The 13,424-nt window shown below is 38.0% G+C and overlaps 1 protein-coding gene across 3 annotated transcripts in view; it reads left to right on the plus strand.

The window, feature by feature from the left end:
* Positions 1-13,424, plus strand: part of Caap1 (caspase activity and apoptosis inhibitor 1) — a 92,321-nt gene that overhangs the window by 13,988 nt on the left and 64,909 nt on the right. The gene's annotated exons all lie outside the window — the stretch shown is intronic.

The following is a 13,424-nucleotide window of genomic DNA, read 5'->3' on the forward strand; positions in this document are numbered from 1 at the left end:
TTAGGTTCACCAGGTATACACTCCGTGACCTTTATTTATGGCTAGAAACCAATTATGAGTGAATACATCCCATGTTCATCTTTTTGGGTCTGGGTTACCTCGCTCAGGATAGTGTTTTCTATTTCCATCCATTTGCATGCAAAATTCGAGAAGTCATTGTTTTTTACCGCAGCATAATACTCTAATGTGTATATATTCCACACTTTCTTCATCCATTCTTCCATTGAAGGGCATCTAGGTTGTTTCCAGGTTCTGGCTATTACAAATAATGCTGCTATGAACATAGTTGAACAAATGCTTTTGTCATATGATAGGGCATCTCTTGGGTATATTCCCAAGAGTGGTATTGCTGGGTCCAGGGGTAGGTTGATCCCGAATTTCCTGAGAAACCGAAACACTGATTTCCAAAGTGGTTGCACAAGATTGCATTCCCACCAGCAATGGATGAGGGTACCCCTTCCTCCACAGCCTCTCCAGCAAAGGCTATCATCGGTGCTTTTGATTTTAGCCATTCTGACAGGTGTGAGATGATATCCCAAAGTTGTTTTGATTTGCATTTCCCTGATTGCTAATGAGGTTGAGCATGACCTTAGGTGTCTTTTGGCCATTTGAACTTCTTCTTTTGAGAATTCTCTGTTCAATTCAGTGCCCCATTTTTTAATTGAAAATGTGGGATTCTTAAATAAAACTAAAACCTCAGAAACAATAAAGAAACATTTGTGTGAGAATAATAGAAAAGATTGAGTAGGACTAGTGAGTTGATTCAGTAGAAAAAAAAACTATCTGCATAAGCTGACCAATGTGAATGTGATTCTTAGAACCCAATAAAGGTGGGTGGAAATTTTATATAGTACCTTATTAATGATGTTTCCCAACATCAATTAAAAGTAGGCATTGTTGTGGATTATTTTGCTCAACTACTGACTAATGTGATTACTCTGATTGTGGTCAAGGTAGGCTAGGATAAGCTGTGATGTTCATTTGGTTAGGTATATTAAATAGAATTTAAGTTAGCAATGGTTTTATTTTGCCTTGTGTTTTTTTGAGACTGTCTCAGGTAGGCTATTCTGGCTTCTTACTTTAGCTGAGGTTGGTCCTGCATTCCTGACACTTCTACCTTGTAAGTGCTGGCATTATATGTATGTACCATCATATCATCCCAGTATTTTCAGTTTATAATGGGATTGTAAACATCAGTACTTTGCAAGGGATAACAGTCCTTTTATTAGGCAAAGGTGGACTCCAAGTAGGTGTGGAGGTGAAAATTGATGTGCTTTGAAGATGGAAGAAGTAGCCATAAACTAAGAAATATAGATGGCCTTTTAGGAGGTGAAGAATACACAAAAACGAGCTTTCTCTTGTAGCCTCTTGAAGGCATGCAGCGATGTTTCCACCTTGGCTCTACTTCCCTGAGGTTCTGTTTGGATTGCTGACCTGCAGAACTGTTTGGGAGTAGATTTATCTTGTTTTAATCCACGAAATACTTTGCTACAGGAGCAACAAGAAAATAATGCAATGTACTTGCTAAAACCTGGGCAATAAGCCAAAAGTTTTATATAATTTTTTTCTGAAATGGTTTCTAAGCAGCAACATATCAAAATATGGATTTTCTTTCTTTCTTTCTTTCTTTGAAAAAATATCAGGTTAAGTTTTCTGGGAAGACAAACATTGTTTGGAGTTATGTGTTGGTATCTTTGTATGACATGTATATATCAGTCAGTTGCGTAGTACCTTGTTTGCCTAAATGTGTAATGTAGTAAGGTATCTATAAATGAAGTTCCGATTATAGGAAAAAATGCATAAAAGCCAGAGACTAGTTTAGGAAATGTATCCGTTTCTTAGCTTCCTAGTGACTAACGAAAAGAGGAAATTAAAGTATCTTTGTTCAGTTTATCATACTACTTTTTAATTAGTTAAATTATTTAAATATTTATTTTTATTTGATTTGATTTGTTTTTCATGTGTGTATATATGTACCATGTACGTGTATGCAGTGTTCTTGAAGGTGAGAAGCGGGCATTAGGTCTCCTGGACTAGGAGTTACAGATGACTGTGAGCTTTTGTGTAGGTGCTTAGCTGAACTGGGGTCTTCTGCAAGAATACTGAGTGCTCTTAACTGCTGAGCAATTTTTCAGCCCCTGTTTTCAATGAATGTACAATGCCTGAGATATTGTAGTTCTAAAATCTATCTTTGTATTTTTACAGTGTGAGTGAGTGAGTGAGTGTGTGAATGTGTATGTGAGTCTGTGTTTGAGTCAAAAGTGTTATGTAGCCTAACCTGACTTTGAATTGAGTCAGCTTTCTAAGTGCAGGGATCCCAAGTATTTGAAGATGGAAGAAGTAGCAAGTGTTTATAATCCTGGCTGAGGAGGCTAAAGCAGGAAGTAGTAAATTCATGGGCAGCTTAGGCAACATGCAAGACCTTGTCTCCAAAACTAGATAAATAAATAAAATAAAAAATAAAAAAGGAGAATGAAATTTTTTAAAAAAATATTTATTTATTTATTATGTATACAATATTCTGTCTGTGTGTATGTCTGCAGGCCAGAAGAGGGCACCAGACCTCATTACAGATGGTTGTGAGCCACCATGTGGTTGCTGGGAATTGAACTCAGAACCTTTGGAAGAGCAGGCAATGCTCTTAACCACTGAGCCATCTCTCCAGCCCCAGGAGAATGAAATTTAAGAATTCTGAATATCCAATACCCACAGTTTCTAAATCCCTGTAAAGAAGCGAACAAGCTAAGACACACTGTATTGCAGTACCTAGAAACTTTACCATCTCAACTGTCCTAATTAGGGATTGTCAGAACTTATCACATAACATAATGCAGAGCCTGGGAACTAACATGGTCTCTCCACCTGTCAATTGGCTGGAAGAGGAGCGTTTTTAACAGTTAAAGTCGCACTAAAGAGAAGATTAGCTGCTCTAAAGAATGTGTTTGTAATGAAATTTAAGCTTTGAATAGCATAGTAAAATAATCAGCATGGGGATTTTTATATGTAAAGGATAAAAATACAAACACTTTAGGGAAATCATCGCAATGTTTCAGAATTGTTATTGCTAAATACCTTTTTATGAATTTTAAATGAATGTATTTTTATTGCAGAAGATGTCAGTGGAAATGAATTTGTATTTCCCTATAGGTAATGAGCTATATGGAAATAGTATTGTAGTTTTAGATGATAGGAAATCTGAAATTCTCAAAATAAGATGTAATGAGCAATGAGGAAATAGTATCATAGTTTTAGAGGGCAGGAAATTCTGAAATTCTCAAAATAAGTTTTACTGCAGATTATGTATGAGACTCTGGGACTGTCCCAGCCATTTCTAACTTTTTTCCACAGAGGATGTGCTTTGAATTAGGTATCAAATTCCACTTTCTAAAATTTATTTATTTATCTTTATTTTATGTGCATTGGTATTTTGCTTGCATATATGACTTGTGAGGTTGTTAGATTCCCTGGAACTGGAATTACAGACAGTTGTGAGCTGCCATGTGGGTGTTGGGAATTGAATCCAGGTCCTCTGGAAGAGTAACCAGTGCTCTTAACTGCTGAGCCATCTCTCCTGCCTTCAAATTCAACTTTTAATGTTAACTTTTTAATATACAAAATATGCCTAAATTTTTGGGAAAAAAATATGTAATGAGACTTGGTCTTTTCAAGAATTAACTTCATTTTCCAGTGAGTGGCTCAGAGGTAAAGGCCTCTGTTGGCCTGAATTTAGTCCCTGGGACCCACAAGGTAGAGAGGTGAGTTCTGATCTCCACATGTGCATTGTGGTAGAAGTATTACCCCTCCCACACAGTAAAAATGACCTGAAAGGCCCAGAAGATGGTTTAGCAGGTAAAGGCCTCTGCTGCCAAGCCTGGCAGCCTGAGTGTGATCCCAGAGCCCACATGGTGGAAGTAAAAAAACTGACCCCACAAGTTTCTGACCTGCTTGCACATGCCTGACATTACATACATTGTGCATATGTATACGGCGAGAGAGAATAAGATATTGTAAGAGGTAAATTAAAAATTTGCTTCTTGTCTTTTAATTCCAGCAATGACACATTCATTCAACACAGTATCACAGCAAATTAAACAGGACATGGTGCATTAGTTCCTTTTCTTGTTGACAAGACAGTGATCAAATGGCCAATCAGAGCAGCTTGAAAGGCATGTTATTTTGGCTCACATTTAAGAAGCTATAGTTCCTTATGATGGGAAGGCATGGCAGCAGTAGCGTGAGGCAGCTGGTCTCACTGCATCCACAGTCAAGCAGAGAGATGGGCTAGTGCCCTGTGCTTTTCTCTTCATTCAGTCAGGAAACCCAGCACATGGGATGGTGCTGTTTACCTTTAGCATGGGACTTCCTTCCCTACTTAAACTTTTCTGGAAATACCTTCATCTACACAACCCAGAAGTTAAGTTTCCATCTTGATTCTAATTTAGTCAAGTTGACAATGTAGATGAACTCCCTCCTTCCTTCCCTCCATCCCTCCCTCCCTCCCTCCCTCCCTCCCTCCTTCCTTTCCCTTCTTATTCTCATTCTCTTCTTTTTTTAGTTTGAGACAGGGTCTCACTGTAGCCCTGGCTAGCCTGGAATTTCCAGAGGTCCCAGAGATCTACCTGCCTCTGCCTCCTTGAGAGCTGAGGTTAAAGGTGCTACCACAGCCAGCTCTCTCAATCTCTCTCTCTCTCTGTCTCTCTGTCTCTCTCTCTCTCTGTCTGTCTGTCTCTCATTTTTGGAGATCCTTAAACTTTAGTATGGTTAGAAGTATCAGGTGACTCTTTTTAGTTACTAATTTGGAGATACTGATTATTAGTTATACTGCATTAGTTTAATGTAATAACTAGGGTTCTTTTTCTATAAACTATTCCACCTTCAAAGCAGTTTTCCAAATATTTGTTACTTGAGAAGCTAGAACAAGAGGATGGTGAGGTTTGGTGACCGCTTTGCAGGGTTTAGTTTAGGAATTGTTGGGATCTTTTGTCTTAAGAGCAGCAACTAGAATTGGTTTGTGACTACTTGTCAGTTGTTAAACCCTAGCAGTGTTATGTTGTAGAACTGTGTTGTTGTTGTTGGTTGGTTTAATAAGCTCTAATAACTTATTAGTCTGTTTACTTGCAAAGCTCAGTTGGCAGCCAGCCGTTGGTGGCTCTGTTAGTTCTCCTGTTGAGCGATCATAATACAGCTGCTTACTACCTTTTGTTTCTTCATAAGAACAGTGATCTCTGTTTAGTGGTTCAGCTCAGCTGTCAGTAGAGTGCTAAGAGTTTATTCCGTTAGAGAAATTTCCCTTGACTATGTTTGTATAAATAAATGAATGCTGTTTAACCAAATGCCAACTGCTCTCAATAGCTTTTTTAACAAAACTTGAACTTGTTATAAATGGAGTCTTTCATAACCCACTTTTATTAAACTTAAATGCATTAAAGTATTTGAGTACTGTGAATACCCTTGAGCTTGATTAATAGGCAGCCCAAATTTACATTACAACCAAGTATTTCTGCCAGTGGATTTTTAAAGGGGGCTAAGATAGACCTGAGACCTGGGCTTGTTGCGAATGATATATTTAGAAAATTGACCTGTGATTCAGTCAGCTACTTTCACCACTCTGGAATGTATGCCATTGCTATGTTTAATTGTATTAAGTATGGAATAATTTTAGCACATAAAAAGACAGTAGTATGACGAGTTCTTCCAAATTTACCATCCACTTTTTTCCTCTCTGGTATTTTAAACCTCCAAACTTTTTCCAGTCTGATTCTTTTGAAACAAATTGTGACCCACTTATTTAAAAATGGGAAGCAGATAGACACTTTTCCAGACTCTTCCAAGAATATTCCTTAACATATGTTCTAGTTAGTGTTTATGTCAGCTTCACACAGACGAGAGTCCCTTGGGAAAACAGATCCTCAGTTGGGAAATGTCCCCATCAGATTGGCTTGTAGGCAAGCCTGTGAGGCACTTTCTTGATTACAATTCATTTGGGAGGTCCTAGCCCATTATGGGTGGTGCCACCCTGAGCAGGTGGTCCTTGTGTATACAAGAAAGCAGGCTGAACAAGCAGTGGTGTGCAAGTCAGTAAGCAGTGCTCGCTCCTCTGTGACTTCTACTCCAGTTCCTGCTTCCAGGTTCCTACCCTGCGTTCCTACCCTGACTTCCCTCAGTGACGGGTTATGACCGGAGAGCTGTAAGATGAAAATAACCCTTTTCCTCTCCAGTTCGCCTGTGCTCGTGGTCTTTTATCACAGCAACAGATTCCCTACCTAAAATCATGGGCTGAGCTTTTCAGAGGCCATAGGTGGAATCCTCATTTAATGGTCTGTATGGTCTACCTACTGATGACATATGGAGAACTTTTGAAAGACTTGAAGATTATTTGTTGTTTTGGTAACTATCTTAAATTTTTTTCCTGTTTTTGGAATCACTGAAATCTACTTGTTGTGCTAGATTACCATTTTTCTTTTGTCAGTGAATTCCTCATCTTGTTCATACACTGGGTTAGATGACTAGTAAGTATTTTACCTTTTACCTAATCTTTTCCTATCATTTTTTAAAAATACTTTATTTTTTGAAATTAAAATACAATTACAGTGTTCTTTCCTTTCCTTCCTCCAACCCTTCCCATGCTCCGCTTCCATCTTTCTCTCAATTCATGGCCTCTGCTTCTTTAATTGTTGTTACACACACACACACACGTATATATGTTCTTAAATATAATAAATTGGTGTGTTTTTCCCAGGGAAGGCTGTTTTTCCTGCTCCCATCATTTCTTTGTTGCCTGTGGTTCTCTGTCTAGGGTTGAGGGCTCCTGAGCTCCTCCCCACTCCCGTGTTAGCATTCTTGATGTTTATATTTAGGTCTTGTTTAGGCAGCTATGCTGATGAGATTTCTTGACTCAATCTCAGGAAACTTCCTGTTCTTGTGGGTCTTATAATCTTTCTACTCCTTCCACTCTAGTCAGAGCCTAGGTGGAGGAGCTGTGCTGTGGATTGATCAGTTGGGACTGGACACCACACAGTCACTTGTTCTCTGCATTTTCATCAGTTGTGCTTTTCTGTAATGGTTTCTGCATGTTGCAAGGAGAAGTTTTCTTTATTTTTCATTTATTTATTTATTTATTTTGTTTTTTGAGACATGGTTTCTTTTTGGGGTCTGTCCTGGAACTAGCTCTTGTAGACCAGGCTGGCCTTGAACACACAGAGATCCGCCTGCCTCTGCCTCCCAAGTGCTGGGATTAAAGGTGTGTGCCACCACCGCCCAGCAGGAGTTTTCTTGATGAGTTACTAAACTTAACCTGTGGGTCTGAGGCTATTTAGACTGTAGTGAGGGATTAGTAAAGTGATAGTTGTAGGTACCTCCTAGTCCCAGGTAGATGGCTAGGTTTCCAGTACCAGGCATGATTTCCCTCTTATTGAACAGGGTATTAAATCCAGTTCCAGAGCCAAAGTGTAGTGTCACTAATGCCCGCTTAGGGAGTTAGTGCTGTGCTGTTCACTGTTTCAGTCTGTAGGCATCACACCCAGGTAAGTCTGTTGGTTGCTTCCCTCACTCAGAAGCTTGCATGATGCCTTCTGGTACTATGAGAACTCATCCGCAGGAGGGGGCTTCCAGGTCTAACTAGCTCAGATCTTCTGTCCCATGTCTGAAGTGAAAGGTATATTAAGCAAATGAGGCTTACCTTTAACCTCTGGGAGGCAACTAAAGGCAGCAGCAATAAAGCTATGTTTGGGGATTTTCTTAGATAACCCTGAACAAGAACTCAAAAGTAGGGTTCTCCTACCTGGTTATTTATTATTATTATTATTATTGATATTGTTGTTATTATTATTATCATCATTAGTGTGTGAATCTTGGAGGGAAGCATTGTCAACACAGATGGGGAAATGTTATTTAAACAATACGTAGGTATACTCAGGCTTGGAGGTATTATATGTAATTTAAGTAGATAGATAATAGAATTCTTTATAACTTTTTCAGATATCCTTTCTGTTATTTCATTTTCTCTCCTCCTTTTTCTGTATTAATCTCCCTCTGCCTCCCTAATTAGAGCCCTTGTTTTTCCCATTTCTCCCTTAAAATCACTTGTACCCTATGATTTCCCTCTGCTGTTCCCTCCACATAACCATGGTTCCTTTTAACTTTACTATCACCTTTTTAAAAATCAAAGTTTCAGCCGGGCGGTGGTGGCGCACGCCTTTAATCCCAGCACTTGGGAGGCAGAGGCAGGCGGATCTCTGTGAGTTTGAGACCAGCCTGGTCTACAAGAAATAGAAATATGAAAAAAGTATGTAATCAGTTGCTTTGAGAATACTGAAAGTTGTGGTCAGTTAGTTATGGGGAAACACTGAACAATGGGCGACACTGTATAAATATATATAAATATCAACTTTCTTTTTGAAATAGTCTTATTCTGTTGCCCAGGTTACCTCAAACTCAGGTTCCAGAGCCTCCTTTTTCTGCCTTTTGAGTCCTGGAATTAGATATATGTGCCACCACTGTGCCTGACTTTAAACTTTGGTGGCTTTTTTGTTTTTTGTTTGTTTTTAAATTGAGCTCAGGGTTTTGGTTTCTTTGTTTTTATTTTAAAGAAACCCAAACTAGAAATGTGGATATTGGTTGTATGAGTGGGCAGATACAGATAAAGTGATTGTGTGAATTTGTATTAGAGATGACAGCATGGCTATATATGTGTATATATGTATACACACATATATGATTTATATATAATATATAATTTCATATATGTATATATGAAAATGGGTGAACTGAAGAGGCATTTATGTGATTTACATTAATGTTAGATGTTAACTTGTTTTTTGAATGCTGGTGTTACAGGTAAGAGCCACTCTGTTTGTATGTGTGTGTGTATGAATTTCTAAAATTAATTGCATTTTCTGCTTGTTTTAGCTGAAAGGGATTTTTACTGTTGGGGGCTTTCTGTGTGTTTTAAAGTCATGCTATGAATTGAACTGAAGGCCTACACATGTTAGGCAAGTACTCTACCGCTGTTTAACACTCCTGGACTAGTTTTTAATTCTTTTGTTAAGATTTTTTATTGTATTAATCTTCATTAATAAAAGAATTAAAAACTATTTAATGCTGACTTCTTTAATAGTAAAGAATTAAAAACTATTTTTTACAAGCATGCAGAAAAGTAGACTAGTATAATAAATGTCTGTATTCCTGTCACCTAGTTCTAATATTTGATATTTCCTCTATTCTCTTCCCCTATTTTCTTATATTTTTAATAAATTAGATATTTTGTAAGTATTTTTTTCTAATTTCTAGAAAATGACGCATTTCCACAAAGCCCTCATGCTTTTATTGAATGGCAATAGTTTGGGGTCATTTTCCAGTACCTTAGACGTCCATTTCATACTCTCATTTTCCTGCTTGTAAAGTCATTTAGAAGTGCCCACTACTTTTCTTTTCTAATTAATATTTTAATATACTGTGGAAAGGGCATTGATCCTATGTAGTATCTCTTACTGAGTGCTTCTTCATGCTTTTATCTGACTTGTCCCTGTGTTCCTGTACCACCTTCTTATGAGGTGGAGATTATTGAAGTCTTTTTTATGTCTTAGCATCCTATTGTCAGTATAAAAAGTTGTACACGGAATGACTTAAAGTAACCCATTCATTACCTCTTTCAGTGTGCTTTGTTTTGTGTTAGTGGAGCAGGATCTCACTATGAAGTCTAGACTGACCTGCAAGTCACCGCCTTCTTTCTGCTATCTCCCGGGTGTTAGAACTGCTGGGGTTCACTATAGTCCACTACTGCCACACCTGGCATAGCTTTTTAGCTTACAGTTCTGGAGGTCAGATGTAAGCATTGCTTTTACTGGGCTAATGAGGTGGAGTCAGCAGGGTGGATATGCACTTGACTTCATGGCTACTAGATGCTGCCTATTCCTTTTGGCTCGTGAACTCTCTTTTATCTTCCAAGCATGTGATGTTGCCTTCTTTTCTATCTCTGACTCTTCTGGGGTCCCTCAGGGGGACATCAGGGTAATACATGAAAGTATTTCTCAATATCTTTAAGCACATTTACAAAGTCCCCTTTTCCATGTAAACTGCATTTATATAGGTTATGGAATTGAACATAGGAATTTATTTACCTAAATAATAACAACAACAAAGGGTGTATGTGTGTATGTTTTTATGCATATAATTTACAGTATCCAGGACTTTAAAGTCATAATAAGAACCTTTGTATTTTATATCCTTACCTTGCTCAATCCACCTGTCTTTGTCATTTTCTTTAAAGTATTACAATAATGAAGCCTACATAATCCTTCTAAAAACAACGCCCGCCCATCCATCCATCCATCCATCCATCCATCCATCCATCCATCCATCTATCTATCTATCTATCTATCTATCTATCTATCTATCTATCTATCTATCTATCTATCTATCTTTTAGGCAGGATCTTACTATGTAGCTTTGGTTGTCCTGGAACTCACTGTGTATACCAAGCTGGCCATTAACTCACAGAGATCCACTTTCTTCTGCTTCCCAAGTACTGGGATCAAAGGCTATTCTCAGCCTGCTTTTTAGTTTTAACTTTTGCATTAAAATAGAACCACAAAGAACATCAGTCCTTGAAACTTAAGTTATGTTTTGTGATATAGTAATATATGCACTTGCTAATATGGTAAGATGTAGCATCAGTTCTACCGACTTTCATAATTTGAAGTAAAAGTTAGTATAAAACATTTTAGATATCTGCAGCAACTACATTATTTGAGGATACCTGTGTTTTCTATTGGTGATAGAATCACGAATACTGGTAATATAGAAAGAAAATGTTTAATCAGACAGTGGTGGTTCACACCTTTAATCCCAGCACTTGATCTCTGAGTTCAAGGGCAGCCTGATCTACAGAGTGAGTTCCAGGGCAGCCAGGACTATATAGAGAAACTCTGTCTTGAGAAAAAGAAAAGAAGAAGAAGAAGAAAACCCAAAACTTAATTTCCATCATATTTTAGTGAAAATATAGATGTAATTTTTCCCTATCTGTGGTAGGTAATGAAGTTACCCAAACCCTAATATTATAGTTTATCATTGTTAGTGTGCCTGGCAAAAAAAAAAAAAAAAAAAAAAAAAGGCAATGCAGATGTGATTTAAATGTCAGGTTGATATTGGACAATTTTCCGGTATTATCAGGCTAGGTCCTAAATGCAATCCCATATGTATTTATATGGCAGAAAGAACATCTGACACAGAACACTACCTGACAGAAGTAGAAGGAAACAGCGGGTCTCAGGAGAGGAGGGAGAAGTGGTGAGCTTCAAGTGAAAGGAATGCAGCTCCGCATGCTTGAAAAGATGCTCGGGGAAACAAATAGCTCTTTATACTCATTCAGTGTGTCTGTGTGTCTGCACATACATGTCATGGGATGCGTGTGGAAGTCAAAGAACAGTTTATGGTTTTTTCCTTCTACCATGTGGGTACTGGGGATTGAACTCAGATTGTCAGCTTCTTTTCATCACTCCTTCAGTCCTGAAGCTTTCGTGTCACTAAAGCTAGTGCCACATCAGAGATGCTTAAATGTTACCAGTTTGGCTGCTAGTTTAAGATACAGCCTTGGCCTTCTCTTTAAAGTGAGAAGACAAGGGTATGGGCATGAGTTTAAGGATACATGAAGTCTAAAGATCCCACATCAGGGGTGTACTTAGAAATACATCTTTTTCCTAACTTTTTACTCTAGTCCTGTAAAGTAGGCTTTTTGATTTTTGTTCACGCACTGCCTTTATTGAAAATGTCCACTTTTAAAATAATATTTTATCTTGAGAGCATATGCTAGTTTTTCTAGTAAGAGAGAATTATTTTATTGCCTTGTGGCCAAATTCTAGGTAAAGCTAGGCATGGTAGTACATGTTGGGAGACTGAAGCAGGAGGATTCAATTGTGAGTGTGGGCCGTATAGCCGCAGTGTACTTAAAAGAAAACAAACCCGTTGTGAATGATGGCTGATTTCCTACTTTGATATAGACAGAGCTGTGTAATTTGGGTTATTAGTAGTGGTGTTGCCACTTGGAGGATTGTTTCTGTAAGCTGTAGAGTTCGCATAAAGGTAAAGTGGATGTTCAGGGTTTAAGGTAGCCTCATTTTAAAGAGCCTCCCACAGTTTACTACCAGTCTGACATTTGGCAAACTGTTTAAACTTTCTGGCCTTAATTTTCTCATCAGAAGAATAAAATTCTACCTCATAGAACATTATAATGACCAATTGGGAAAAGGAGTGAAAGTCCTTAGAATTGCCATATGGTAAAGATAGAAAAAAAATTACTGTATTATTTTGCAGTTTTTATTATGAATCTCTAACAATAACTTACAAAAATTTTACTTTACATTGACGAATATTGGGAATTTTCTGCATTCTTTTTCTTATGAGGCTAAATAAAGCTGTGAAATGACTTTTAGTTTTTAGTTATTCTTTACTATTTTATAAAAAACAGCTCATTGCTTATGTGTCTTTTTCCCCCTTGTTAAAAAAATGATGCTGTGGCTGAGTGTGGCAGTGCATGCTCTTAATGTCCAGTTTGGCAAACGTTTTATGGGATAAGATGGCCATGAGCCTGTTGGAGGTATGTGTAAAACACTATGTTCTACATGTGGAATGTCCTCCATAGCTCGTGTCTAAACACTTGGGCCCCAGCTGGTGACACTGGGTTGGGAAGTTGTGGAACCTTTAGGAGGTGGGGTCAGACTGGGAAGTAGTCTTTGGGGGTTGGGTTTTAGGGTTGCAGTCTGGCCCTGCTTCCTTATTCATATGCATACCCCACTCCAGTTGATACTGTGTAATAAGCAGCTGCTTTATGTTTCTGCTGCTGTAGACATGAGCCATTTCTGCTGCCCTGCCTTCCTTGCCATGATGGACTTTATCTTCTTAAACCATGAACCAGAATAACAGCAATGAGAAAGATAACCAGCATAAAAAGTTCTGTTTCTATATGCTTATATTAATGCATTAGAGAATTTTCTTCTCACAACATTCTCTGTGAGTTTGATTCTCACATACATGTAATAAAGAACTGACTATGCTTTTTTTTTTTTTTTTTTTTAGTTTTTAGAGACAGGGTTTCTCTGTGGCTTTGGAGCCTGTCCTGGAACTAGCTCTGTAGACCAGGCTGGTCTCAAACTCACAAAGATCCGCCTGCCTCTGCCTCCCGAGTGCTGGGATTAAAGGCGTGCGCCACCATCGCCCGGCCTGACTATGCTTTTAGGCAGCAAAGAATAACAAAATTTCTATTTTGTTATTTGGACACAATTATGGTTACATGTGCTCTATAATTTTTTTTTATGTTATAACAATTAGTATTCTACCTACCATAGTTTACTCTGAAATAGCAGGTAATGTTTTCAGAAAACCTTAAGTAAAGTATTATGGAATCACTGACAATATCATGATTTATAATG

Source organism: Alexandromys fortis, unplaced genomic scaffold, assembly GCF_014885135.2.
Source record: "Alexandromys fortis isolate MF-2015 unplaced genomic scaffold, M_Fortis_MF-2015_v1.1 scaffold_13, whole genome shotgun sequence".
Lineage (NCBI taxonomy): Eukaryota > Metazoa > Chordata > Mammalia > Rodentia > Cricetidae > Alexandromys > Alexandromys fortis.